We start from the raw sequence: 27,975 nt of genomic DNA, 5'->3' as shown, positions 1-27,975 counted from the left end.
TTCCTGCTTGATGGGGCTCACTTTCACGAAGTATGATTCTGAAGGAATTTTAATTAGCGCCGCGATCGTTGCAACTTTCCACTATCGGAGATGATCTCTGGTGCGCGAACGGTAAAACTGATCGCTCGGAAGAAAGCTACCAAGATTCCGGAGCAAAACTCGACCACTGGCTATAATTGAGTTCGGTAAGAACGATATTCTTGCACCGAGACGATAAAGTATTGCAAGAAGCTCACTCCCGTCCCGAACCGTACACGTGACAACGTTCGCTGCACTTTTTATGGCTTGTTCCTGGAAATCATCGGTGACATCGGTAACAACAACTGCTATTTCATCCTACCTGCTTACTAGTTCCTACTTGCTGCTGATCGCTTCACGGCAACGAATGTGTGTTACCTGTGAAGCGATCCAGGAACATCTTTAGGAAGAAAAACACCCATAAAACGCCAACAGTCACACTGAGAGCACGGAGCGCAGCCTGACAATCCGCATGATACCGACGCAGGATAGAAAAGAAAGTTTTAATTAGATTTAGCAAATTTATTTCATTCAATTTTTGAAAGCTATCATCGCGTGGAGTGAAAATGTAGCGATAAGCTTTCCTGACGATGCGCTGTATCAGGTTCCCGTGCCTTGAAAGGAACACCTTCGAAACTCTTGGGATGTTTTCCGGGTCTTTCCTGGTTGCGATTCTTCTCGCTACCTAGTGAGGCCAGTTAATATTAGCCTTCCTCTCGCAACGGATAGGTAAACCTGCTCTCAACATGATGTTTTCGATTTGTGCTCTTTTTTGGCCAATTTTGCTTTCGTACAGAAGTTTATGGGCGGCAAATTTGGTGAAATTAAAGGATCATTCATTGAGTTTATGGCGCCAAGTCGTAAGATGTGATTTCGCACACGTGCCCATTGTGGGGCCACGCTCATCAGTAAGAAACTTAATTTGAACAAAGTTTTGCGTCGATTTGCAACAGACATCAGCCAGTTATCGGAGCTAAAAACACTTTGTGTAGAGAATTTTGTAAATTTGTTCGTACATTTTTTCTACAATTCTTGTCGATATTGAACAATTATCACACATGCCGTAGGCGTTATAATCTTAATGGCGCTCTTCAGTATTTAGACGGATGTCTATCCCAGCCTTTATTATTGTCATTCTGTTAGAATAAATGTTTTAAAAACTCTGGATAAAACAGATTATTCCGTTTTTTGCATGACAAAATAATAATCATAATGTTAATGTTCATTTGGCGTGTTTCTATATCTATTTTCATTAAGATCGTATCTCTTACATTTTTTTCCTGTTTTAATTTCTCATTCAAGGTAAGATGCCACGGTGGCCATGCGTACCGATGCTCACATGTCGCACGTAAGTAGTAACGCTTTGCATTTCAATCCATTTATGGTTTACATGCCATTTTTGGCTTATCAACGAAAACGTGCAAAGCCTTTAATTAAATTGTTCCCCACTTAGCTCGCAAATGCACGAAAAGCAGGGGGGGTGGGGCGAAAAAGAGAAAAAAAAACTCCAAGTAATCATTTTATACCACTCGCTCCGAGGAATCCATTCCATTTCCAGAGCACGGTGAACGCACTCGAGCTATGCTAAAAATGTCTCCATTAAATGAAACCAGCAACTGCTGCTAACCTCAAACGGTAGCGAACACCGTCTCGCAGGGAAAGAAAGCCCACCGGCTTGGCCGTGTGCTGGGCAAAGTGCTAAATTCGAACGAAAGTGTCCACCAGTCACTTCAGCAAACACCGAGTGTCGTGCTGTGAGGGGACATCCTACCAAAACCGAGCACTACTAGCTAGTACCCGTCGAGCCGAACGGACCGCTCTAGCCTACGGAAGCCATAGCTTACGATCATAAATCAGCAAGACAGAGAATTAATTTTACGCCAGCATTTTCCCCCCTATTCGCCTGTCCGCATACCCGCCCTTTTGTCCATGTCGATATCCGGACCGGATGTATCCGATTCCAGGCACAGGGCGGGGGATGCGAACGGTCGAAACTATTTGGGGAACGTGGCTCTCGGCGTTTCCTGGGACGTTTCACGAGGTGTTGGCTTAGTGTTGGTCCCCTTCCCAGAATCGATACGGTTGCCCGTACCACGATGTACGCGAGTGTGTGCATGTAAAGCGGTCTTGGTAATTTTACCACAAGCGTGACGAAGTAATTTGTCAGCTTAGCATAAATCTATCTGTTGCCGTGTCAGCCATGCGCGATCGTTATTTAACCTGTGTGGGAAGGAAAAAAGCCAGGCGGGTAGTGCATCACGTTTGGCGCCTTCAAACATTCCCGGATATAATTCTTAATCAACCGCCCATTTAGAGGGCGTTACTCACCCTGCGAAACAATAATTCCGAAAATCACTTCACAGATACAGCAAACAATCGAGATTCGGGGGTTTCGCCGTGCTGTAGGTGTGAAAATTGCATCTTAAACGTCAACCTTCACTCTGCTTAATTAACCTGCCAATGGGGCACAAGATGCAATTTACTGTTATGGTATTTTTTTGTCGATTAATCATTTTGACAGATTCCCGTGGAAGGAAGCATTCAGGCTGTCACTCGTCTGACCATCCTTCTACCTCGATCGCTTTTAAGCTAAATGGACCATTGAAGTAGACAGTTTTTTCGTCGCCTTCACCTTACCACCACACTCGCACACGTTACTTTTTCCTCCAGTCCCCGCAATGCAGGGCGAAGGTCGCGGTCGGGAATCATTAATCAATATTTAGTTTTCGTACACACCCGATTTAGCTTATCGCCGGGTGAGGCAGGTCAGCAAATGGAGGCAATATATCACGTTAGCTAACTTGATGACTTCCACTTTACGATCAGATTAGATTTCTGCCGGTGTGTTGGAACATTTCGTCGTGGTTTTGCTTCGTTTTGGCTCCGATTTTTTGTTCGAAGCATAGCATAAAAGTGAGCATAATTAATTGGCCAATTCTGGCACACGGGGTGTGGTTTACGGTGGAATGCATACGCATGGACGTATGCTCGGGAGCTATGGTTTGAATTTATTTGTTGTGTGTATCATTAAACAATCGAGCGCTCTGCGCTATTCTGCATTACAAACGAGCAAGATCACTAATTCTTGCTCACAAAAAAGGAGTTCCCGACAGAATTGAAATCGAAAAGGCATCAAGAGTTTTGACATTAGAAGGTAGTGTTGAGCATTTTGAGGAAAATTGCAAACTTATTTGAAATCTTCTGTTTCTTCGTCGAACTCTCCAAGTTTTCAACACGAGCTCTCGAACTTCTATAGTTTTTTATTCATGAAGAATGGCCAGGTCATATTGCTTGAATCGAATGGAATTCTAATCTAAAGTACAATTCACATTATTTTGGAGAAATTCCCTTCTCCGAACAGTGAAAGAGCGTTGTGGCCTAGTGTACTCGGCCAACTTTCGAGAGCTTTATACCTTTCCGTCCTACGGGGGACTTAGGATAACTCCCACAATCTCTCGACTCTTCTTTCAACCGTTAAAAACAAACAATATTGCTAGATTTTTTTCTCGAATAAAAATACAAGTAACTTAACCACAACAAAACAAAGCATAAAACGAATCAGTAATATGTTTAACATGGTTGTTCAACAACAGTTCCACACAAATTGTACGCAAGCTGGGTAGATTTATACCTACGTATAAATCACTTGACACTTCACGCTAGCTTTAATCTTAATCCTCGTGGCTCCGGCAAAAACGTGACTTGGGTCGTTAAAAATACTGTCTAGCGAAAGGATCAGAATTAATGAAGCAAGGCTCTAATTTGAGGTAAAGCTGTGACGGTCTGTGGTGGATGTCGTGAAATGATTGATTTTGTTTTTTTGCTGTTGTTCTCGTTCCTGCAGCTGAAACTTGATATTGCTTGGTAAATAGACTCATTTGATGTTTACTGCAGCTGCTTCATGTTACTAATTGCGCGCTGTTTTTATTCATTTACCATGCAAGCTAAACGAGTGACATCTATTTCAATTTCCGTGATAAATTTATTCACTGCAGCGATTTTCTTCATTTTCTGCCCTAGAGAGGCTCGTCCGGGTTGTGAAGGACGCTAAAAAAAATCTGTTTGACCACTTAAGCAAATTGTGTCTTCCACGAGCGGCGGTGGTAGACTTTGCAACGGAGGCCGTAATTGTTTGCACCTCGTGGTACATTGATATTCATTTTTATTCTCTACCTTGTCTGACCTCCGATGTCCAGCCCCGGTACAAGGGTGGAGGACCAATCTAACCACAGCCGAGAACCGGCACACCGTCTGCGCAAATACGCGCCGGACACGCGAAAGGATATTGCAATTAAGTTTTAATCAAGAAACATTACTCCAACTGTTGGCCGAACGTGCTCGAACGTAATTTTATCGGTTTTATACAGCAACCTTTCGCCCGTTGCACGTGCTGCACGCCGTCAACGCGGCCGTCGGTGGTTGTGGAAAGTGACAAACGAACGATGGCAGTCCTTCCGCTTCCTTTTTGCAAACCGGAACATTCCAACATCTGCTGACAATGTGTCATTTTGGCAGCAGATCGCACCAGAAATAAGGAACTGAACGACTGGACGCAACACTTGAGGCAGTATTGTGAGGTAAAATCAACAACTCACAGTGAAATAAGACACATTTTCTTTACATAAAGAGAGCGAAAACGATTCACACGCCAAACACGGCGTTTTACGCGGGTTTGCGTTTCTTTTTCGTGTTTTGTTTCCCATTTTTTCTGGCCACTCGTGAAAGGGACATTCTCGGAGAATTTGTCGATGGTCGAATTTCAATTATCATTTCCGACTAATTTATTACTTCCAGTGACGACAGGAAGAAGGGCCAAAGTTAGAAACTCAAACCCGACGACTCAGCGCCACAAAACGATCCTGTTGCCACCATCAACCCCCAAAGCCTGGGGGTTTTCACACAGCGCTCTTTTTTTTCTTCTTTCCTGGTTCCTTTTCCCCGCATCGTAAGGGTGCAAATGGTTAAAATTTCTCCACGTAAGAGGACAAACCGTGCGAACCCGGGAACGCACGGGGTACGGCTGTCGTCATCTTTTCCCCCGATAGCTAATTTTCTCATCAGTATTCACGCGTAAAAGCTGGCTTTTCATTTTATGCCCACCGGTTTTTGCCCATTTCGTTCATTTTTTGCCCTTTCTGTGTGTTGCTGCTACGGAAAGAAGGGCTATGCGAACATTATGTCCATTATTATGGGGCTGGGCTAGAATTTTTCCAACCACCGGCAGTACGGCGAGTCTGACCGGCGCGTCATTTGGGTAACATACGCGTGCGAAAAAGAAAGCACCATTAATATGGGGAGGTGGGAGGCGACCAGCATGTTCCAGTCTCCAGCCTTTCCACTGTGGATTTGAACAATCGAGCAAACGGATAGCGCACAGACGGAAAACAAAAACCTTCCCCGGTGATCCACAAGATGGATGTGTCCGAATGTGACAGTGCTAAGGAAAACTGCCTCGTTTCTTTTAGCCATTTTCCACCGTCCTCCTTTTATTTGTGTGTGTATGTTTTATTCTTTTTCGCGCCCAAAAGCTTCTTCGGGAAAGCGGCGTTTTTTTTTCCCTCCTTTAGGGTGGTGCTCATTTTTTTTCCTTGTGTTCTGCTCAAATGAAGCATATTTACAGGGCAGAAGGAAATATACGCGCTGGTACGTAAAGACGAAAATTAAGTCAAAAGTCAGTTTTTAGCCAGCAGGGAATTGTTAGGGAATTGCTCTTGGGTACGGGTGTTGTACGGGTTTTGGGTTTGTGCTGCCTTCACTTTCGTAAACGTCACTACGTGTCGTAACGTTTTGTGGATAAATTGGCAAAAGTTTGTCGAGAACCTAGCGGAACCAGAACAATCCGGCCCGAAAGCCGTTTTTCGTTCACTTTTGAAAACAATTTGTTGTGCTGTGTGTTTGTGCGCTTTTCTATTCAATGCCATTGTTTTGCGCGCTGTCTTTAAAATGGCATGAATGCACCAATTTTCTGTTTTGTTTCCCTATTTGCCACTGCCATTGTCCATTGTCTTTTCAAACGAAAACATTAGCTAGACAAATGAAATTGCTGGAATTGGTTTTAAATGGATCTTCGAAAGCTTAATTAAACAAACCCATTATTTATTTATCTAGAACTATGCTGTGCTGAAACACAGCAAAATTAAGTCGAATTTCTTCTGCCCACAGTCACGAATTCTAAGCAAATCGTTGTTTGTCAGTCACATTTCCTTCTATGGTGTGTGTCTAAGCAAATTCTCTATAAAAAATCGTTCAGTATTGTTGATTAATGATTGCAAAAATACCTTCAACAAATCAGCTTCCTTTTTAGTATTTAATTCCCAATCATATCTCCATCGTCGACACTCGAAGCCGTGCCGTGGTGTGCAGCTGAAACTACAATAACTCACCTGAAAGGAAAGGAAGAAAAGGCCAACATTACATTAAGCTCATTAAAGAAACATAAACTTGCGCGTTTCCTCATCGATTCGTACACGTTAGAAAACTTCATGGCGGCGCCGTTGACGGTACCAAAAACTCAATGGAAATATATCATCAAAAATTCTCCCATAACGCGACACAATCGCATTTTCATTGTTTGCATGCCATTTCCATGTGCAAGCAGCCCCAAACTGGTACGGAAAGCGGTACTGTGGATATACGAGTTTGCTATAGGGAAAAATCCTTCCGAAATACCCTTGTTTCCCGAGCACAAGCCTTAACTTGCTACCACATCGACGACACATTCCCCCGTTCCGACATGTCCCGAAGCGGAGACCGAGAACGTAGAAGCTGGGGGATTTACCGAATGGTATTCAAATTCAATTTCCCGCTTACATGCACATCAGCCCGTCGACATTGACTGGTTTCCGGCGGATCCATCGTTTGGCATCAACTTTCTCTCCCTCCCCTTCGCCGGACGGAGATGAAAAATCACTAATCGAAACACGAACTTGAACGTCATCTGTGTGTGTTAGTCTGCATGGGTCATAGGTGTGCGTACGTGTGTGTATTTTGATTTTTCCACCCTTTAGTGACTGCATCCTGTAGCCCTGTTGCCAGAGAATTGAAAATTTCAAAATGAGAAAATGGAAATAAAAACAACAAGCACACATGCATACGATTCCCCGTGATTTTGTGTCATTTGCATTCAAACAAAGGTCGTTTTATTTGGAATCGGTGACAGTTTTCAGCGAAACGTAACTGAGAAAAGAACTGTCGTTACGTTTATGTGATGATTGCATTTGCATGAATCTCACCTAGCGTATCGAGAGTGAACGTTAATATGTAAGACAGTGAAGAATACGAGACATGATTTTATTAAATATGGTAACATCGAGAATCATAATACGCGCAATCATCGTTTGGTTTTCAGACTGATTTGTTCATCATGTTCTGGGAAATGACATTATTGAATTTGTTTTATTTGATCTCCAATGTGCATTTTGTTTATTGTCAAGCACGATTTGCCAAGAATTGATGATGAATGGATTTTTGCCTCTAATGGCCGCAATGATTACCATGATATTTTCATGGAAATTCTTCAATAAATACTTCGGCACAGCTATTAGACATAACAGCAGATTGAAAAACTCGTACCAAAACCCGAGAAATCCCTCTGCATGATACAATGTGATTTAAAATCACCGTTCAATATTAGTATCATTGTTTGACGGATGCCGTCTTAAAGTTTAATTTTCTAATTTAAGCCATCAAAACACCCCACTCCGATGTAGCGTTGTTGTTGCATATTCGAATGGCCTGAAAGTTCGTGCTAAAGCAAACAATTAAATAATCATTAAGCCATGTCCAAGCTAAATCTCGTCTGTGTCTTTAATGCCGTTGTATTAAAATAAATCTTCGCAGAACCCAAATCAGGATCTCGGAGGGTGAGTGTTCCCTTAGTTCTGTCTTATAATTCCAATACAGCACCGGCTTATGATGTTATTGCTACGGTCCGCCGTTCGCGTAAATCGACGAATCAGATCCTTCAAATGCTTTCGCGCTCATACCATCATGGGCGGAAAATTTGATCGTTTTCACCAGGCCACAATCCCCAGCAAGTGGAAGGGGTGAATTTTCCATCCCGTCCAGTAACTGGAAACCAGCTGGCTACAACAATTAGGTTCATTCGCTCAGTTCATTATTCTGTGTCTCAATAATCCTTTTCCGACGCATCAGTGGGCGATTGAAAATGAGCAACCTTCCCGTGTTCGCGACGCCCCGGTGGACTGGTGGAACTGTCTCACATTCCATTTCATCCGCAGCTACGACCAATCCACCCACGACACCCACTAAAAAGTTGATTTGTCAACTTTTCTTTGCCATGGCTACATCATTGTCGCCTTGCCAACGCCGAATCGCTAGACGCGCTATTTATCTCACGTTGCGATGGTGTTGCATTCTGAGAAATATTCAATCAAAATGCGCACGTGTTATGCCTGCTGTGTATCGAACCGGTTGGGAGGGTTCGCTTTTGTTCGGTGGAAAATTGTGCTACTTTCGCTACCGGGAGCTACCGGGAGATGGTCTAGTACGTAGGTTGTACCCATGAGCTTTCAGGGGGGTTTGGGGGAACACGCGCGGGGGAATTGAAGTAGCTGAATTGGGGCAATGGGTTGGTCGGGCGGGTGCGGAAGACCGAGGCAGGGAAGGAGCGCAGAGTATCGTCACAAGGTCGTCACTCAGTGTACGCCATTCGAGTCGATGGTAATTTGATTCGTGAATAATGAATGTGGAAACGAATTCGGGAAAGGAAATGGGTAGAGCATAAACTCTAACGAGGGTCACACTGCGGGCACACTGGGCCAGATGTGTAGTAGTGTGCAGGACATAGCAAACATGGGACAGAAATGGAAGGGAATATCGGTTCGACGAATGGAAGGACGAAAAAAGTTTTGTAAGCTTGTTTTAAAGCAGTTCCTATCAGCTGATACGATCGACAGAATTATAATAAAAATGCAAAGTTCAATCTTGACACTCTTTACCTTTGTTCCACATGACCTTTGTTTTGTGATTTATAACAAGGTTTTACGTTTTATTTTTCTTTTTAAAATAAGGTATGCAATGTCACCAATAAGGCATATCAATTTTGACGTAAATGTCAAAATATGGAAATGAATATTTTTATTAAAGTATTATACAAGTAAAATTATTTTAGACAATCACTATGGGGGCAACAAATTATTCATAAACTTCACTTACATACACATTGACACATTGCAGTTCAGCTACAGACCGTTACATCTTATCAACTCTCAAGGGCACCCAGCTGAAAAGCTGTACTTTAAAAATTAAAGAAAAAATAAAGAACAACATTAAGCAAAATCCTTCCCTTTCTAATCGCGAAATGCCCATCTAAATAGTAGCTCATTTAAGCATAGCAAAGGCCGCAAACTCGTCAGCATTAAACCGGCTACAATGAGCTTTATCGAGAGCTTCTCATCGGTGGGGTATTTCCCCATTTCAACACAGTCGGCAAAAACCGAACTCCCCAAACGCGCTTGAAACCTTTGATCATGGTGGATCGACAACAAACACGCAGGGAAGAAAAATGCCACAATCTTTTCCGTTGTAATCCTGTACCGACTTTAGTAGAATAAAGCAGATCACAGGCGCGCTCGGTCGCTTTCGACTGCTGTCGGAATGAAAAATCGATTTCAATTAATTCCGCGCCGCAAACGTCATTAGGCCGCGAGAGTACCTACCGCGAGTGTTGTGACCGCTGCCCGTTCCGGCAAGGACGCAAAGTTAGCATCACGAAGCCAACGACGATTATGCCCGGTATTGATTTTCATTCTTCGTTTGCGCTGGTCCGCCAGCCCACGGTCATGGATAATCGGTGCTGGTTTGCCGTTTGAATGAATCGGCTCGTATAATTTCCTATTTCGTCGGTATTATTTCTGTCCGCTTCGTGATTTGAGTTCGAGTTCGATCATTGGTGTAATTGGGTGTCTTTAAATTACAGCACCAAAGATCAATGAAGCGTACTGTTGCTAAACCGTTTGCCCCCAGTGATTGACTGTTAATGAACCCGAAGAAGGGATGATCAATATAGTTCACTGCTTAGCAAATTTATGTATCATATCAATGGTGATATTAGGGTGCTCAATGTATACAAAACATAGAGCTGTTACGCTGTTGATCACAGAGTCCTGCGTTAAACATTTTCCATGCGGCCATTTTTTTTCTTTTTCCAACATCCGGATTGGGGGTAACATCAGGATGTTGAAAGGGAAAACCAAACTTTCCGTGCTTGAAGCATCTCACACCGTGAAATATTAAGCAGCAATTGATTATAAACATGAGCGCGAAGAACAAACATCTCTGCACCGCGAACGCGCCGGGTGCATTGGAAAGCTTCATAAATTATGCCAAACGAAAATGGTTCATTATAAACGAACGGAGCGGCAGCGTTCGCTACTTGCAAGGCATTAGCCTGTGTTGCGCGCGTACTAGAGTCTATTAAGGAGCAAATAAATATTGATCATCTCGCTATATTCTTCAACACCCGAGTACAAACAGAACCTGCTAATAAACAATGTGGTGTCTAAGGCAGAAAACCCCCGCTACCGTAACCCTAACTGTGGAAACCGTACTGCTGTTGGGGAGGTCTTATTTGAATTCATATGTTTGGGTTTTATTACGTGCAGTTATCGTAAACTGTTCATCGGCCAACTTCTAATAAAGAGTTGTCTATTTGAAATACTAATTTGACGCTTATTGCAGCATAGGAATATTTTAAGTTATCATGGTTTTAGTTTCTAGCGTGGAAAATATCTTCCTAATCAATGTTTGTTTTTCTGTACACCCTAACTATCACACAATTCCTATAAAATGAAAAAAAAAATCACTACTCTCGCTTACCCAAACGGATACAATCGTGGGTTGTTGGTTGTTGGAATATGTTTGCGTTTCCTGTTAGAAAATGCACTATCAACATATTCAACGCGCTACGCTCCCGTAAGCCTGGCACCAGCCGTGCTTTTCTTTCCGTATTTCCAGCACTAACAGCGGTTTGTACTTAGCTGACTATGGTCTGCTCACAGCTGGACGCGAACAACTACCGCACAGGAAGTTCGGTCGAATTATTCTGGAACCGCCGCCAGCTTCATCATCATCATCATCATCAATATTGACGGTTCCGGTGCCGGGCTCTGTGTGCCATTGGATTTATTTTTCACTAGACCGCGCACCGCTTCTTTTAACCACTTCCAAACGAGCGTCCACTGCCATGGAGACGCCTGGTCGCTTTCGTAAGTTGGTGGAGGCGCCTGGTAGCTCGTCGTTTGCTGATGGAGGCGCCTGGTGCCGTGTAATATTCGCAACACAATATTTTAACCGACAATTGTGATTGCTCTCAATTTGATTTCCTCGTTCGCCGATTGACGTCGCTTTTCTGTGTAGTTTTATCATCAGCACCGTAGCACCGTGGTTTGTTTCTGTTTTACTATTGTTTTTGCCCATTTTTTTTTGCTTCTTTTGCAGCCAGGTTTCATGTTTCACCACTAAATGGTGTGGCATAAATTTTCAGCAACCGCAATCCAGCACAAGCGCTCTCCAATGAACGAAAGTGTTGTGCAGTAGTTCAGCTGAGTGCACGTGCTCGTTGTGGTTGTGTATGAAAACATTTTCTTTTGAAGCGCAATCGAAGGTTGATTATTGGGCGCAACGCTCGCACTATCTTCTGCCGCATCGGGTGAATCGCGAATGGGTCATTTTTTTTTTCGATCCCGATCAAAACAGATCACGTAAGCGATGCAAACGGCGCATTTCGATGATGGCATAAATCTTCTGCCTCATTGAGTACGGCTTTGGCCGGTGCTGGAAGCGTATGTTTGACGCCCTGGGACATTCCCTAGCGCCTTTGCTGCATGGTGCCCTGGTGGAAGGCATCCACAGCAGCTTCGCCATAAAGACAAGGCTGCTAATGAAACGTGTCACGCCGAGGAGTCGATATAATAAATCAAACGAGAACGTGTCACCCCGAAAATGTAAACGCACTCACGTATCGAAAACACGTAGACACCATCTCACTGGTGCCATTCGAACAAAACCAACCAGGGTTGACGTTTTTCTTTCCATGTTTTCGTACGCTTGCCTCCCGCTAGGCATCTTTACTTAGCGCATTACCATTAGAGCCTTTTTTGTCTGCTAGAAAGTAGCCCGCTGACCAGTACATCGTAAAATAGGCAACACGATTCTGCCGAATGTTGTTGGCACAGCCAAGTCAAGCGGCACACACACAAAAAAGTAAAATCAGTATCATCCCATTTTGGTGCTGCTTCCACCTTTTTTCTTCTTGTCTAACTGGCAAAGGCTCACCGTACCGCTAAAACCTGCTGGAGCCAGTACTTTAACAAATCATACTGCGACACAATGATGTAACCAAATATCAAACAACATTTTCATCCCATGTTTTTTTTCCTCCGTGGCTTCATCCCGCTTTGCCTCTTTTAGCAAAATCTCCGCAGGCGGTTGTGTTGTTCGATTTTGTTATTTATTTATGCGAAAGATGTGAAGAGTTTGTTTTTGCCTTCTCGTTTTATTTTCGTTTCTTGTGTTTTTGTCCACTGCAGAAACTGTCCCTCAAGTGTAATGGCGTAACATCGGAGCGGAAAAAACGGTTTTGAAAATTTATGTTTCATTTTTACTTTTTTTAACTCAATTTATTTTATACCCACTTCAGTTGCGGGGAAAAGAGCTCAAAAGTGAAAAAGTTGAGTGCACATAATTATATTCAACTGGGATTGAGCGTCGAGCACCGCGGCAAGTAATGATGTACCAGTCGGTACAGTAATGTAATTTCTTTATATTTTTGTTACATGACAAAATATGTATTTTAGTTGTAAAAGGTCAACCGTGAACGTAAACATATTGTTCGTCGAAGCCGTTTTATTTCACGCACCATTTACTCGTTGGTTTATTTATTCAAACAGATTGACAGTGCGATCGCATTGATTGGGTGCTGTTTGAGCCATTGATTTATAAGATTCACCATTCTATCCTGCACGATACATTAATCAAAATGACAACGATTTTGTGCGTTTTGTTCCTTTGGAATCGAATGCAATCGCCTAATTGAATTGAAAATTGAGAATTTGTATTTCGAAGATCAATAAACATAATTGGATTCACAAAACTAGCTTTTTAACGTATTGTCTACATTTTCAACAAATGAAACTAACTGTAGCACAATGGCCCAAATGTTATCATGAAGGCAAAAATATTGGTTTAAAAATATGCGTCTGCTTATTTAACGTAAATTAGGCTAAAACATGCTTCTAATTGCTTACTGCTTGCAGGGTTATTAGTAGCTGGCAGTTACTGATCAGTGATAAAACTTCAAAGGAATATCAAAACATTAGCCCAACATTTTCAGTCTCCTTATAATCTGTGTCGAAATACTTCAAAGCAAATAGTGATTGATAAGATCCTTGCCCCAGAGGATTCGTGCCCCGGTACCGGAACAATGTGTAGACCACAAGAATCTGCTGTTCCGACCATCTGTTTGCATCATTCGGCTAGCTCCGCCGAAAGCAAGAGGGAAGCTACTGATCCAACCTTCCAACGCGATGGTGATGCGAGAAAAGCTTTGCGTAGACAATAATTAATCGTCAACCGAGATTGGAAGTAATTTATAATCATCCCCGCTTGCTGATGGTTCAGTTTCGCAGCAATCCAAAATTCCAAGCAGAAGGCTGAGCAACGAACTTCCTACCAGTGCGCTTTATTTGTCTTCATTAGCTCGATTCTGGGTTAGAGCGAGCAATGAGCTCACAGCTTCTTATCATGCGATTTAATGAAGCTAAAAATATTACCATATTTCGTGTGCTGCGTTAAGTAGGACGCTCTGCGTGCTTTCCTCTGATTAGGGTTAAGTGAAGTTTGCGCCACACGACGACGAAAACGCATTTTACTGGAGGTAAATGACTCGAAATTGCGATACATTGTTACTTCTTAGCATTAATTAGCGTGGGGAAATGAGGAATTTTATTGTTGTTATAAAGCAGTACCATGTCCTAGCCTATGAAAAAAGGTTCTCTGATCTTTCGTCTGTCAGTTCGTGATTCCATTTACGGACCAAAGAAATGATTAAAAAATTTTAAGTTGCAAATTCAGCAAAAGGTGTCACTAAAATGAACTGTTTATTGCAAGGCTCATTCATTTGAAAATGATGCTCAAACTGTCATATCTTTTACCACGATCATCACTATGTTCAACGTAGCACCGTATACGATACGTCTTATTCGAATTCTGTCATTTGCGTAAACAACCATTACTAAAAATCCACAAGCAAAGCCATTCGCTTCCGTATGCACACACACACATGCTGTACGTTTATAGACACCACGTGCAACCCATAAAACTTTGTTGTCGTCTACAGATACTTCCCCAAACATTCCAGCTCATCGTCACCCAAATAAACCCGATAGTAGGAAGCAGGGCATTCGCGAAATAGTTCTACCAATCACCCGCCACACCAAACCGACATTATTCCCCAGCATTCGAACCGCTGTGCTTCGCGATGGCGTCTGTTTTTGCCCTCGTTTGACGCAAAAATATAAATGTATTGTTATTTCGCAAATAAAATTTCCTGAATCGACGGTTGGCCGATGAATATCTTGGGGGGAGGGCACCGTTTCTATGGAGCGTAATAAATTTATCCCTGGCGATGTGCCAACGCACCCGCGTGTCAGCCTCATCGGTCAGTGACGCGTTTGGTAAGAAGCGTGAGATTGAGCTCATATTGGCATTTTGTTGATTTTGAGAATTTTTCGGTGGGGATTTTGGGCGCATAAACAAAAAAGATCTCAACTACCAACGTTGAACCGGTTCGACATTGTAGTTTGATTAAGAAGAGCTTTGCATTCTGGAATCGATTTATGGGAGATGGCACGAACAATAAAACGGTTCAAACTAGTTTCAAGGTATGAAATGTGTAGTTTTTAATTAAAAATTTAAGTGTTTGTTTTAGTAGTATGATAAAAATATCAATGACCAGCAAATGGTTGTTAACTTCACACGTGTTTTAGTATTTCTATGTTATATTTATGAGTTAGAAATGGAAAAGTTCTATCAACCGCTTCATAGCTAATGATGTATATATACGTCTATTATATCGATACCTAATGATCATTGCATCGAATGATCTACAACTTAACAATATACAATATCTTATTGGATGTCATTGTCTGGTGATCGTTAGGTCAAATAAGAATTACAAACGGTTTAAAAATTGAAAATTTTTAATTTCGACGCAATTATCATTTCAATGATAATTTTTAATTTGTTATTCAAACTTTATCACGTAAATTAAAAGTCATCATACAATATTTATATAAGTTCCAGTATCTTATGATTCATACTCCGATCTCTCTTGAGTTATCAAATTTCCATGCGTTCATTGGAGAGTAATTTTTCAGAGTTATTAATAACAATTAAGACTCTTTTCCCCAAAGCGCTTGTTTTGTGCCTTCGAGCTAAATGCTAGAAGGCATGAAAAAGTTACTAAAGCCTTGAATCATTATGACATTGATCGAATATTATGCCGGTCGGAAGGAGGCGACAGCAAAACAAAAAACACACCCAATTCATGCACGTGAAAGATTTTGTGCTCATGGCACAAAACATTAGCCTCATTAGGTGTGAAAGAAAAGAAACTCATTCGATTACATTTTTTTTCTGATATTATGTATTCAGCACCTTGGTACGAGAGATGGAAGAAACTGTCGCCAGAATCCGCATTTCAACTTTGTCCCGATTATCAATTCCCCCGGCGCACTGGAGAACGGACCCTCTTTCTCCTTTTGCTGGTAATCGTACTGCTGCTACCGGCGATAAAATGCCGGCCACAAAACTGTCCCTTTATACAACCCCCGTTCCCGTTTATTTTCCTCCCGACCGCACGGAACACGAACTGAATGAAATCTAATCTCAATCATCATTTAGAAACTCACCATCAAAAAGTCGGACGAGCCTTTTTGTTCCTTTCTTTATAACTCTACTTCCATGCCGCCATTATGCCTCACAACATAATGCAAGCATATCAAGGAACGAGGGATGGGCTGGGAAAGCGTAAGAAATTGACGACTTCTCGGAGAAAGGAAGAACGCAAAACTTGTTCCATGCTGCCGACATTCCGTTCCGATGTCTCCGGTTCGAACAAGACGCGGAACTGATACCTGGGGGATGGAAGTTGTCGATCGAACCATCTCAACAGTCTGTCAATTTCTTGCCCCAATGAACAAAAACCCGACCAATCCCCGACATTTTCCCGATGTGATGCGGGCTACGATCGGAAACCGACTGGAAGAAAGATATTGATGGGTCCTTTCGCTCTTTGTTGCTGGGTAAGTTTTCCCACCCATTCGACCCCATTCCAACAACAGTGGCAAATCATAATTTCGGAAGCAAAGAAAACCACACGAAAGTACCGACCAAAAAGAAAGACCTCAATGAACACAGTCGATAGCGTCGCTTCGAATGCGAACGGAAACGGCATTCGTGTACGCTATATAGAGACATCATGTCTTTTTACACTTGCTTGATGTTTGTTGTGTGCGCGAGTGTTGAATATTAACGCCCATTATAGTACTGCCTGCTCCTGTCGGACGTTCCCGCTTCTCTACACAAGGAAGTGATGGGTTTTTATTTTATTTCTACATTTACTCATTGTTTGGGTTTCATCGCGGGAAGGTTATACGTTTGAAAAACCCTGCTCTAAGTACATGCGGTGCTGCAGATGACATTGGACGAAATGTCTACGAATCGTTTTTTTTTTAAACGAGTCTAACAATTTTCCAGCCAAAAATAAACTTTTTCTCACACTGCTCTTTTCTGGAGCAATAAAAAAAATCTTCACACTACCCAAACAAAGCAAGATTAACGTACCGGAACGAAGGTGTACAGGCAGGTGGCCACTTTGCACCATGTACTATTAGCACGCAGCAGTAAAATACTCTCCCTTACCCTCGTTGTCCATGTTTTGGTATGTGCTTGAACGGTCAGGACACATCAGCAGTGAGAAAAAACGCAATGTGGTTTTGTCAAGAACCACTCGCATGAAGATAAGCTGAGGCTATTTTGAGGAGGTGAGGTAGAGCAGAAGATGATTGTAGGGGGGAAGGATGGCAGCAAAAGGAAATCATCACTCCCGCGCCTACCGTGGTTTTATTTTTGACACTTGACAGAACGAAACAGCACGCAAAACACCAAAAGTCCCCAACTGCTGATAAAGCTCTCGCTGAATGCTTCCTTCCGGTTTTATGGCCATCGGTTTTTATAAGGTGGATGTGTGTGTGTGATTGTTCAGACGTGCATGACAAGTTCAAAAGCTATGTGTACTTGGTGAAAGAACAGCCTGCTTGTTCTTTCCACTGGGTCTACAAACTTTTATTCATAATTTAGTACGGTCTGATGTTGTTTGAACTTACTTCACTAACACGGTGCAGAGCAAACAAAATGCGTTCACCACTTTACGCAGCGAGTTGGAATGTGGGCTATAAAAAAGAAGATACACCACACCCACACACACACGCATTGCTCTTCTTTTTTAAGACCAGAATCTTCTACGGAATGGGTTACGGATGCGGAGAGCGGGGGCACTGGAATGTTGCTCAACCCATAAACTAGTTTGCGGAACATCAAAACACTGATAAAATCTTGCCTGGAGGGTTCTTTCCTTGCCTTTTATTTTTGTTTCCCTTCTCTCCACAACGACGGCTGAGAGCAAACATTTCTTTGGGAAGCAAATTGATTTTCAGCCGTGTGCAACACTATCACACGCGCATAACATAATTTCCTCGCGTAAAAAAAAATTGTAACCATAATATTGCGAAACTTTGCCGTTTTTCCATGCTTCCGTCCCAGTGAGTGGCACTTCCCATCGTTTACCACCCTCTATTACTTTACCCAGCACGGAGCAGGAAGCACCAAATTTAAAAATTGATAAGACACTTTTTACTTGCGCGCACTCTCCGAAAAGCGGAACGTTAGCAACGTGAAAGGTACGCTCGACGTTTGGCACGCTTTTGCTCAATCAACTTACGACCGCGCGGAATCGTTAAACGAGGAGCGACAGTTAACAAACAAATGTACAAACAAAAAAGATTAGACAGGAGCCTCCCAACAATCCGACTTCCTCTTCTGTGGATGTGCTTCTTCACCCTCCGAAACGAAGAAAGCTCAGGTGCGCCCACAAGGCCTGATGCCCCTGCGGGCAGACCTCCTGTCCGAGCATGTCGGTAAATTGAAGCCGTTATTAGTGCGCGAAACAAACGCAACTGTTCCCGGCGCGGAGTGTATGTGTTGTGCGTTGTGAAATGAAAACCACTTGCTCTCGTTTTCCTTTTTGTGTCTTTGTTTTCAGCTTTCTGCCTTTGGGTTTGCGGGGAGGGCGATGCAACGTTGCTGTAAAATTACGTGCCAAATTGAGTGACTTTACGGATTGCGTTGCCCTTTGCTCGCTTCATCTGCTGCTCGTCGCTTGTCATCAGTACCCCGTTTGTGCGAATGTCTGAATGTTTACTTTCGTGCTTTGATCAAAAGTTTGAGAAGGGAAGGGCTTTTTTCGACTCTGTGCAGTGTGCACGAGAACAAAGAAGGTTCATGCTCTCCCCCCGTGCGCTCACGGTCGTGTTCGAGGAGGGACCGTCCTGATGATGCGCGAGAAATGATAGCGAAAGTTGGTAACACGCGGTCATGATTGGGCAAGGGTGTGTGGGGGAAGGGAGAAGGGAGGGGGGTCGGGTCGGTGTATTATTATTAACTTTCGCGCTTTTTCAGGGTGATGAAGCTTTACGATTGAATCTTGATGGCTGATGTCGTGATATCGTGTTGCATATGGATGGGTAATTGTGAGATGTGTTTCTTTTTCGTTACGACAAGGACAAAGTGCTGTACCTATAAAATGGCAACTTTCGTGCATCGATGATAATTTCGAGGCTGATAAAAAAACGCATTGTTTGATATGCATTTTTGCTACATTAGAAAACACTGTACGACGATGGTGATTGGAATGAAATTTTATCTTGGGTGAGAGAGCAAAAAGAAACGGTCTAACGATCGTTCTATTGTTTATCAAAATTTCCAATTTAGGTGATGTAATCAGAGGAATATATTTTCTTCTTCTATTTTTTTCTTGATTTTAATATAAGTTTGATTATTGCGGTTCAAACTGTGCAAGTCATGAAGGATACTAATATATATTCTTTGATAATAAAATTTGATTTTTTTATGTTTTATGGACGACCTAAAAGGACTTTACGGGCTGGGTTTTCCGGTGTCATTCTCATAACGTGACCAGCCCACCGGTACCTAGCGAGTCTAATCCGCTGTACGACAGTGAGTTTGCCGAACAGCTCATAGGAGCTCGTGATTATTGCGGCTCCTACATTGTTCCTCCACACATACGGGGCCAAAAATCCTTCTGAGCATCTTCCTCTCGAACGCGGCTAAGAAGGTTTCGCAGTTTTGGCCAAGTCAATGTCACAGAGGCGTTTTTGAGTACTGGAACTATAGAAGTTCTGTATAGTCCCAGCTTGTTTTATCGTGACAGGTGTTTTGAGTGGAGAAGTTTCTTCGGACTGTAGAAAAAAACTTGCACGAACTTACCAGCTTGCATAAATCATGTTACAAAGGCACTAAACCCGGCTAACTACAGATTATCAACTTTCGACAGATGTGAATGCGACAGAATAAAGCTTAACCCCTTCGATTGATTGAGGTATCCACCGACTGATAGACCTATTACACAGGGAAACTTCGCCAAACGATGAAAATTGCATTATCTCAATCCATTCACCACACATCAGTCACGCAGCTAAACACTCATCCTCGGGGCCGATGCCGACCAATATAATGCGATCAGCCAAGAATTTCGCCACCGACCGCAAATATCGCTAGCGGACTCTTCCGTCCACTGGTTGACCGTTCATCACACAAACAAACAAATCACTTTGGCCTTGCTTTGTGCTCAGGAAATGATCCGAAAGGTTGGGAAGAAGAGAACATGCTAAATCTTTTGCTCATCTCATCTATTCCCAAAACATTCGTTCAGAATTTAGTAGATATTTTAATCCGAAATGGATATTTGCGTCAGAATTACTTTCTAATAACACCTAGCAATTTAAAGTTGATTTTCGAGCTGTTATTTGATTAACTTTAATTTATTGCTTAAATGGGACCATTTTTGGGAAAAAGACGTACAAACACTGTACAAAAAACAAAACGTTTTCCTCTAGCCGGAGATCGATTTGATTGGATAGTATTCGATTAAAGTTGTGTGCAAAAACATAGCACAAAACAATCATACAATAACATAACCGTCAATCTTCTGGGAGTGCCGTATCACGCATGTGACAAACGATGCAAAAAGGTGACATTCGCCAAACAATTGACATGCATTCCCGCCCCCCACCATGTCAACACGGGCACCCGAAAGTTGTTTTGTTCTGTTTGTTTGCCGAACATATTTTATGAGGCTAGTTTTTCGTTCATTTTCAGAATCATGGAGAGATCAGGAAACAGTTTTGTTCACTGTATGATACACACGTGTTCGATTTATCACAAACAATTTGGACGATCATCGTGTTATTATGCTTCACTTTTTGTTCCCTTTTGTTCCAAATACTTCGTACTCGCCTGAACATTCCGGCGGTACACAGATTTTGATTGCTTTTCCTCGCTTTATCAACTAGAATGCTGGCCAGAAGTGTGACTGCAGAGTCATTTCGCCATATAGGACATTCCTTGGTAAACAGATTTGTTTGTGACGAGATAAAAATAATTATTTTTAGCTCGGCCGTTCAGTCAAAATGAAGAGGAACAGCCCCATTTCCAATTTCCGTCCGCAGCGTCGTTCATCTTTTTGACACTATTCGTGCAATTGGGGCAATTATTGCACAGCCCAACCCTATCGGACTCCATGTGACGGCCGAACACAAATTTCAGCACTTTTTAGCACTCTCCCTTGAGGATGGGATGGAATCAGGGCTTCGTTTATCTAGCATTCCATTCGCTACAGCAAAAGCAAACAGTAGAAAAGAAAACGTCCACACATCCACCATTTCATATGGCAAGTATTAGTAGTTCGCCCCATTGTTTACCCAATGTCCCAGCGGAACCTGCAAACGTCAAACATGTGAAGCATAAATTAAATCAACACAACACCATCAGCGCGAGAGAGAGAGAGATAGAAAGCGAGAATGGAAAGGACGGTAAGTGCTGAAGCTAGTCAGCAGAGGATAGAAGGGAACCAAAATGGTAGACAACAGGGCACAGATGACAGACAATGGTGACGATGATCGAGCGAAATACAAATGCGTCAGTCTTGTACCTCATCACATCTAATCCTTTCGGCCGAGCGGTCTCTAGCTGGCGAAGGGAAGCGCAACTTTTTGCGAGTGTAAGTGCTGGAGGTTACGGGATTAGTGAGCACACAGTACCATTGTGAGAGCAGATAACGCTGACGACGGTGATGAAGATTGCGATAATGATGATGTCACAGACCGCCGCGATGAGGCCGGCACGCGATGCATGGTGGCGGGAGATCAAGTTTCATGAAATGATGGATAAGTTGCCACCAGCAATAGCATATACGTAATAGCGTGGCCACTGAATAGAGCAGCGCTGGATAAACTGGAAAACACTAGCTTCATTCCAGGAAGTATCCGACCCAAAGTTTACTTTGTATCGGGCGTGCTACGGAATTAAATTAAAAATTTATATTCTTACTTCAGTGGTTGGTGCATTTTTTTTGGGCATTTTTTTGGTTATTGGGGCATTGCAATTGGGCTACAGAGTATAATTAATGTTAATAATCCAAATATGGAGCTTTCTATGCTCCAAAACAACGGCACAAACAATACATTTTAATGCAACCGTAATCTTCGTTTACAAATTTAGCAAATATGCAATCAAAATGTCTACCAAATCAACAAATTCTGATCAAAATCCACAGAAAGCTAAAACGTTCTTTCCCGTGTTCATAAACAAGTGAATAATAGAAAATCGGGTTTCCTTTCGAATTGCGGTTTTTATGTAAATATTCGCCTCTTCAAATCGCTTTTGTTGCGATGTTCCTTCCTTTCCTGTTTGTGGCGAGAAGCCGAAAAATCTCCGTACCCAAATTGACCAACCCTGCAGCATCTTTTTTGCTAACTCTCAAAACAACCATCAAAACTAGCCAACGATTCCAAAGTTCCATGAGTTTGACTGTGCTAAAAATAACCGTCCTACATTCTCGCTCCACCAGAACCCTCTTATCAAGCGAATAAAAGAAGAACCGAGAAGGTACTTTCCGCCGGTTACAAAGGCATTCGGTGATCCTTCGAGATGATTCGGTATCATTACCATGCGGCCCGACACCTTCCACGGCAGCACTCTGGTTCGAACTTTCGAATCCCAAGAACGGTACGGCAACTCATGCTCATGCCTTCGGCGCTGTCCGGAATCTCATTCTCCCATCAAACTGTAGCCCGGCACAGCGGCCTACTCGCTGTTGACCTTTTGCCGTTTTTCCAGGCAACATTGAAAGCGATGTTGCACCTAACCTCGTTACGCCATGAGATGAAGCTATCGATCCGGTCCGAGTCGTCCATGCTACTTCGCCCGAAAACGAAAACCCCTTTGTGTACATGTGAAACTCCCGGACGTTGGAGCAGTGTCTTTATGCTGTTGGTACCAACCAAAGCGTACTGGAGAGGCACACAGTCGTGTAAGGGTAAGGGTGGTCGATGGAACTCTTAAAGTCGTATGGTGGCGTGTGCTCTAGTACAGAGTCCCTTGAAACATGCCTAATCTTCGCCAGAACCTACGGCAATCGCAGCAAATTCGTCCCCGCTCCTATATCCAGTTGCCTGTGTGTTTTCACTACTTTTTTGTCCCTGCTGGATCATCAATGAGATGGGGTGGTTCGGCAACAACCTCATGGTCAATAACCGAAACTCTTCGATTGCGTCAATTGCGAATCAGAACCGGCTATTCTGTGGACTTCCATGCATGAAGCAAAATGGCATCAATAATGAACGTACTTTTCCGTACCGGACAATCTGAAAACCCGGCGCGGGAAAAAAAAGCTGCAAGAAATAGATAACCCATGGAAAAAATCCGTCCATTTTCGAACTCGTTTGGACACGGTGCCACCGTTTCCAGGATGTTTCTTTGTCGGGCAAGGAAGTTGCTTTGTGGGATTGTCGCATGTAGTTGCCTGAAGCGTTTGCAAAGCGTCTTTGTTGCGATCTTTCGAATTCGATTTACGGTTTTGCTTCTGCTGTTACGCTATCGGGGGATTATTTTTGTGTCTTTCTTTCTAACTCTACTCTCTGTCCCAATGTCGTTTCGGTCGCGTTTGCATTATTCATACCGAAACGGTGTAGTCGGTATGTCTCGTGCGCGAGATTGGTTCTGCGCTAATCAAGACGTACGATGGTGCCAGCGGTGGTTCGTATAGCGAAACGGGGGAGACATTTAACCAGCGTACATTGTTGATGCTGCTGTCTCTTTACTTTTGTCCGTAGACGATATTGCGAAGGTTATTACGAATCGTTCCAAATTAACTACACACATATAAAACCAACTAACTTCACCACGCTTTTGGGAGGTGAAATAGTGGTGTTTTCCCCAATTGGACCGCTACCCCCTCCCATGTGACCCCAAATTGTTGGTCCTACGCTGTGTGCGCAAAGACCTCGGTTAACCATTGGCTCTTGGCGGCTCACTTGAAACACTGCCGTTTGCTGAGAAATAAATAACTTCCCGGTCAACAATTCCCCCTGCGATGGAAGGGAACGTGTTGGCTGAGTATGAAAGATACGACTTTACCCGCGTGACTCCCGATGGGAATTTTTCTATGCTTGTTCCTATCCACTCTTTGCCCTGTCCTCAACCCGATACACACACACATTTCCCATCCCTTGTTCAATGGTTTACAGCGAACTGTTTTTCACCACCACCCAACCCGGAAAGAATGGAAGAAAAGTGCCACCTCATTAGCTGAGCAAAATTGGAAGATAAAAAGGAGCAGCAAACAAAAAAAAGGACGCTGACTTCCTTTTCGCCCATCCCAAAAAAAAGGTGGCATCACGGTAATTGGAATGGTAATAAAATATCCATCCGACGGAGGGACCTTCCGAGGAAAGCAGTTCCTGCTGCTGCCTGTCGGTTGTCTCGTAACGAAACGTGGCATAAATTTGGCCTGGGTGAGTGAAGCATTTTCTGAAGCTCTGGTGTTTCTGACAATAGTGTCGCTGGTTAGTTATTCTTATACCGTTCCCGCACAACGGTTCGTTTGGGTGGGGGCGAAACAAAAAATTATGCCAAGGACACACGCGCCAGGAAGATGAGATTGTTTTCGATTCGGGTGCGATTCACCGGGCCCACCATGACCTGACAATTTGGGTAGGATGCAACTGTTTATGGGGTCTATTTAATTTGTTTAATTGGTAATCATAAAGTGTACGGAATGCGGTAATTGTATAACAACAAACTATTCTTCACTCTCGTAAAGTAGCGTTGTGTGCTGTTGTTGCTGCTGAATTCAATTTAGTTCTGAACAAATGTTTTACACAGTACCAATAAATCGAACTTATTGGGTTTGTATTAAAATTTTTAAATCAAATCGCCGAAATATATGCAATTCGCATTACATATCAGGCATGTTAACGATATTCAACAGTAAAAGAAAGTTTATTGTTTAAATCCCTGTTATTTGCAAAGTACTTTCAATGAAACCTTTTTTCGTTATACTATATATAAATTTATTAAAACCTTCATGCTAGTCGACTTTTGTTGAAACTTATGAAACAAATAAACGAATTCACAGTGGAAACTTTACCCTACCTAAAGAAAATCGAATCGATGAGTGTAGTCAGTAGTCTGCAGCTGTAACGAAAGATAAGAATACTATTAGAACCAGAAACAGCACAAATGAATGATTTAGATCATGGTTGACAACAACAAGAAGGTGCAATTATTGTGCAAACGAAACGATGCTAAGCCACCTTCGTTGCAACTGCATTCTACGTAATCCCTGTGTGGGCTTTGTCTATTGATGTTTCCTCCAGTGTAACGTTTGGCTAACTTTATTCTCACCACCACCACCACCCATACCGGATGAAGCATCTGCACAGATACCGAACTTTGTACGGTGCGAGGGGGAAAAAACCACAACCACCAAAACCTTCCACGAGAAGCACCACAATGAACTATTGCACATAGAAGTTGGTGTGGCTTCCGGTTGGTGGTTCCTGCTTTTGTCGGAAAAGTGCAACCGTGTGGAGATTGATGCCGCACGTCATATTGTGCTTGCTTCCACATTCTATCCTAGGTTTGCGTGTCAAAATGATGAATCTATTTACTAACACAACGTACTGGGGCGGTACTGTGTTGGTGCGCTTTGGTGTGTCAGCTTTGCTAGCGTATGTTCATTCTCTCTCGAGGGTGAAATGAAGTTTTACCATGGAGAGATTCGACAAACCAGTCAACCATTTTTTTTCGTTTTTTGGCACGAAATAAAACATTTGAATTGTCGAATAAAAGTTGTTACAGAGCCATTAGTCCTCGAAAAGGCAGTGGTTAATCCATTACAACTGCCTGGAGAATAGAATTCAGGGACGATATAACTATTCCCTCGACGATTTGACACATATATCTACGTTGTTATGATTTACCAGTCTGTAGTACTGGCCGTAACGTGCGTTAAAGCGATCTTTTAACACATTGTACATTTTGAAAAATGATCCCCAAAACGAGAGATTACTTATGGACATCGACTATCGACAGAATTAGTTCATTGTTGTCAAGATTCATCTGTTGTCAAGTGCTTATTGTCTAATAATAAAACAGTACATATCTTTTTTTTTATTTTAATGATCTAACTAATGACGAATAAAAAAGATGCCTTGACCAACCTTTCATTTCACCGCATTGAATCGTACGTACTCAGCCGATACACAAAATATTATTTCCCAATAAATCAAACAAAGCTTCCGAAATGGTATGGAATTGGAATTTTTCAGGTATAAGTTTCACCAACTTCCACCTCTCCCATCACCTAATCCTCTTCACCGTCAATAGCACTCTTCATCGACTTTGTGTCCGAGAAATCCATTTTCCCGGGATTATTTTCTCATCCACATGACATTCTAAGGGATCTCCCCGATCGCCTGACTCACCTGGCTCTCCGTGCGTTAAACGCCCCGTCTCCATTGCACAGATGGAAACAATTTTTCCAACAATGTCCCACCAGAAGCACCAGCCGGGTATCCATTAAAAATATCCCAAAGCTTCATTGTGCCGGGCGTACCACCACGTCCCGAACGAGGGGGGATATCTATTACGCCCGCTGCAATTACCGTCGCGCAAAAACACAAACCCCCCTGTACCCCATGGTTTCACCGCTCGTGTCGTTTTCCGCCCGCTGAAGCGATTCAATTCCAAAATAATCCTCATGCTCACAAGCGTAACTCTCTTTTTCAATGGCTGGATTCTTTCCGCTCGCTTACACTGCGCCTTACCGGTTGGACTCACTCACTCGCCAAGGTTCACGGTGAATTCACTAGATTGATATCGGTTGGGGTGGGGTGTATCGATTGGGGAAAAAAAAAGAAATAGACAAACCCAAATCTCCCGCCTGCCAGAACACCGTGTGTACGCTAAGCCACAGTGTCACTGGTACAGTTTGACAACATACTCACGGTGCAGTATCCCAACACGCACACACACACACTGTTGAGAAGATTGTGCATAGTATGGGATAAAAAAGAATCATTTCATCACCCGGATCACATCAACCGTAAAAGGTGTGCGAATGTGCGGTTCCGGCAGTGTACAGCAATGGTACTGTGGGAAGGAGGTAGGATGGGGTAACCCATGTACACCTGTTTTTCTTTGGGGTGTGGAATGTTCTGAATTTTCCCCGCGCTGAAAAACGATCGAATGTGGACGACAACCGTGTGTGCGAGGTACGGATCTCGTGTACCTTTCGGGTGTAACTTGACCGACCGCGTGGAATCCCCACCGAGGGAAAATCGGCTCCACCCGGGTTGACTGGAACCGCAGACCCGCTTAACGGTATCACCAGTAGAATGCGCGGGTCTATCAGTTGATGAGTGTATTATTTTTAACCAGCTTCACGCAACGACTCGACAGACGTCTCTGCGGAACGTAGAGAGAGAGAGAGAGAGCGCGGAGGGGAACGGATCGGAAAAAGAAAGCGAAGCGAAGAAAAGGTACGCGTGTACGTGTGAGTGTGTGTGTGTGTGTGTGTGTTTGGGAAAGTCATCCGTCGCTGGTGTGGCTAGAGGTAAGAGGCCATGGAAAGAGTTTTATTTAGTGCTAAAAATAAAGTCTAATGGGGGTTTGATCTTTTTATAGGCCGTTTCTTCTAGTACCGTAGTGCGTCCATGTGCCGTGTACCGTACGGTCTTTACTTATCCATTTTCTTTTTTCTTTTTTTGCGATCCTTCCCGTCGTCTCCCGTTCTACAGACACCATTTCATTAGGGCTGGCGTCTCAAATGGGATAACAATTGATCGATATTTCCAGCGCGCCAAATAATCAATCGGAGTGAATATTTTTGGATGATTCCTCTTCCTCTGAGCTATTCGGTCTTCAAGTGAAATTTTGAAGAATTCGTACCCTTCATCAAGTGTCTGACAACTTTGGTTTTCCCGAATAACCCCACTGTTCTAGCAAACAACGGACCCAAATACGCCTTATGTCTTGCCAATTGAACTCGCGTACACGTTGCCGTTAGTGGACTAGATCGATGCTACTCTATCGATCGCAAATCGTGTCTGTGTAGTTCCGCAGATCCCTTTACCTAGCGAAGCACTTTCAAGCATCTTCACTCAAAGTTCACCACTTGAATTTTGTTCTTAGCCGTTTTGCGAGATTGAGGCCACGGAAGGTTAAATTACCGAAGGTTTGTCGTTATTTTTGCGCTGCAACGCAAAAACACAACTCCTTTGTATGATCCTGGGT

Source organism: Anopheles marshallii, chromosome 2, assembly GCF_943734725.1.
Source record: "Anopheles marshallii chromosome 2, idAnoMarsDA_429_01, whole genome shotgun sequence".
Classification (NCBI taxonomy): Eukaryota; Metazoa; Arthropoda; class Insecta; order Diptera; family Culicidae; genus Anopheles; species Anopheles marshallii.
The sequence above is the reverse complement of the archived record's forward strand: the minus strand, read 5'-3'. Positions refer to the sequence as shown.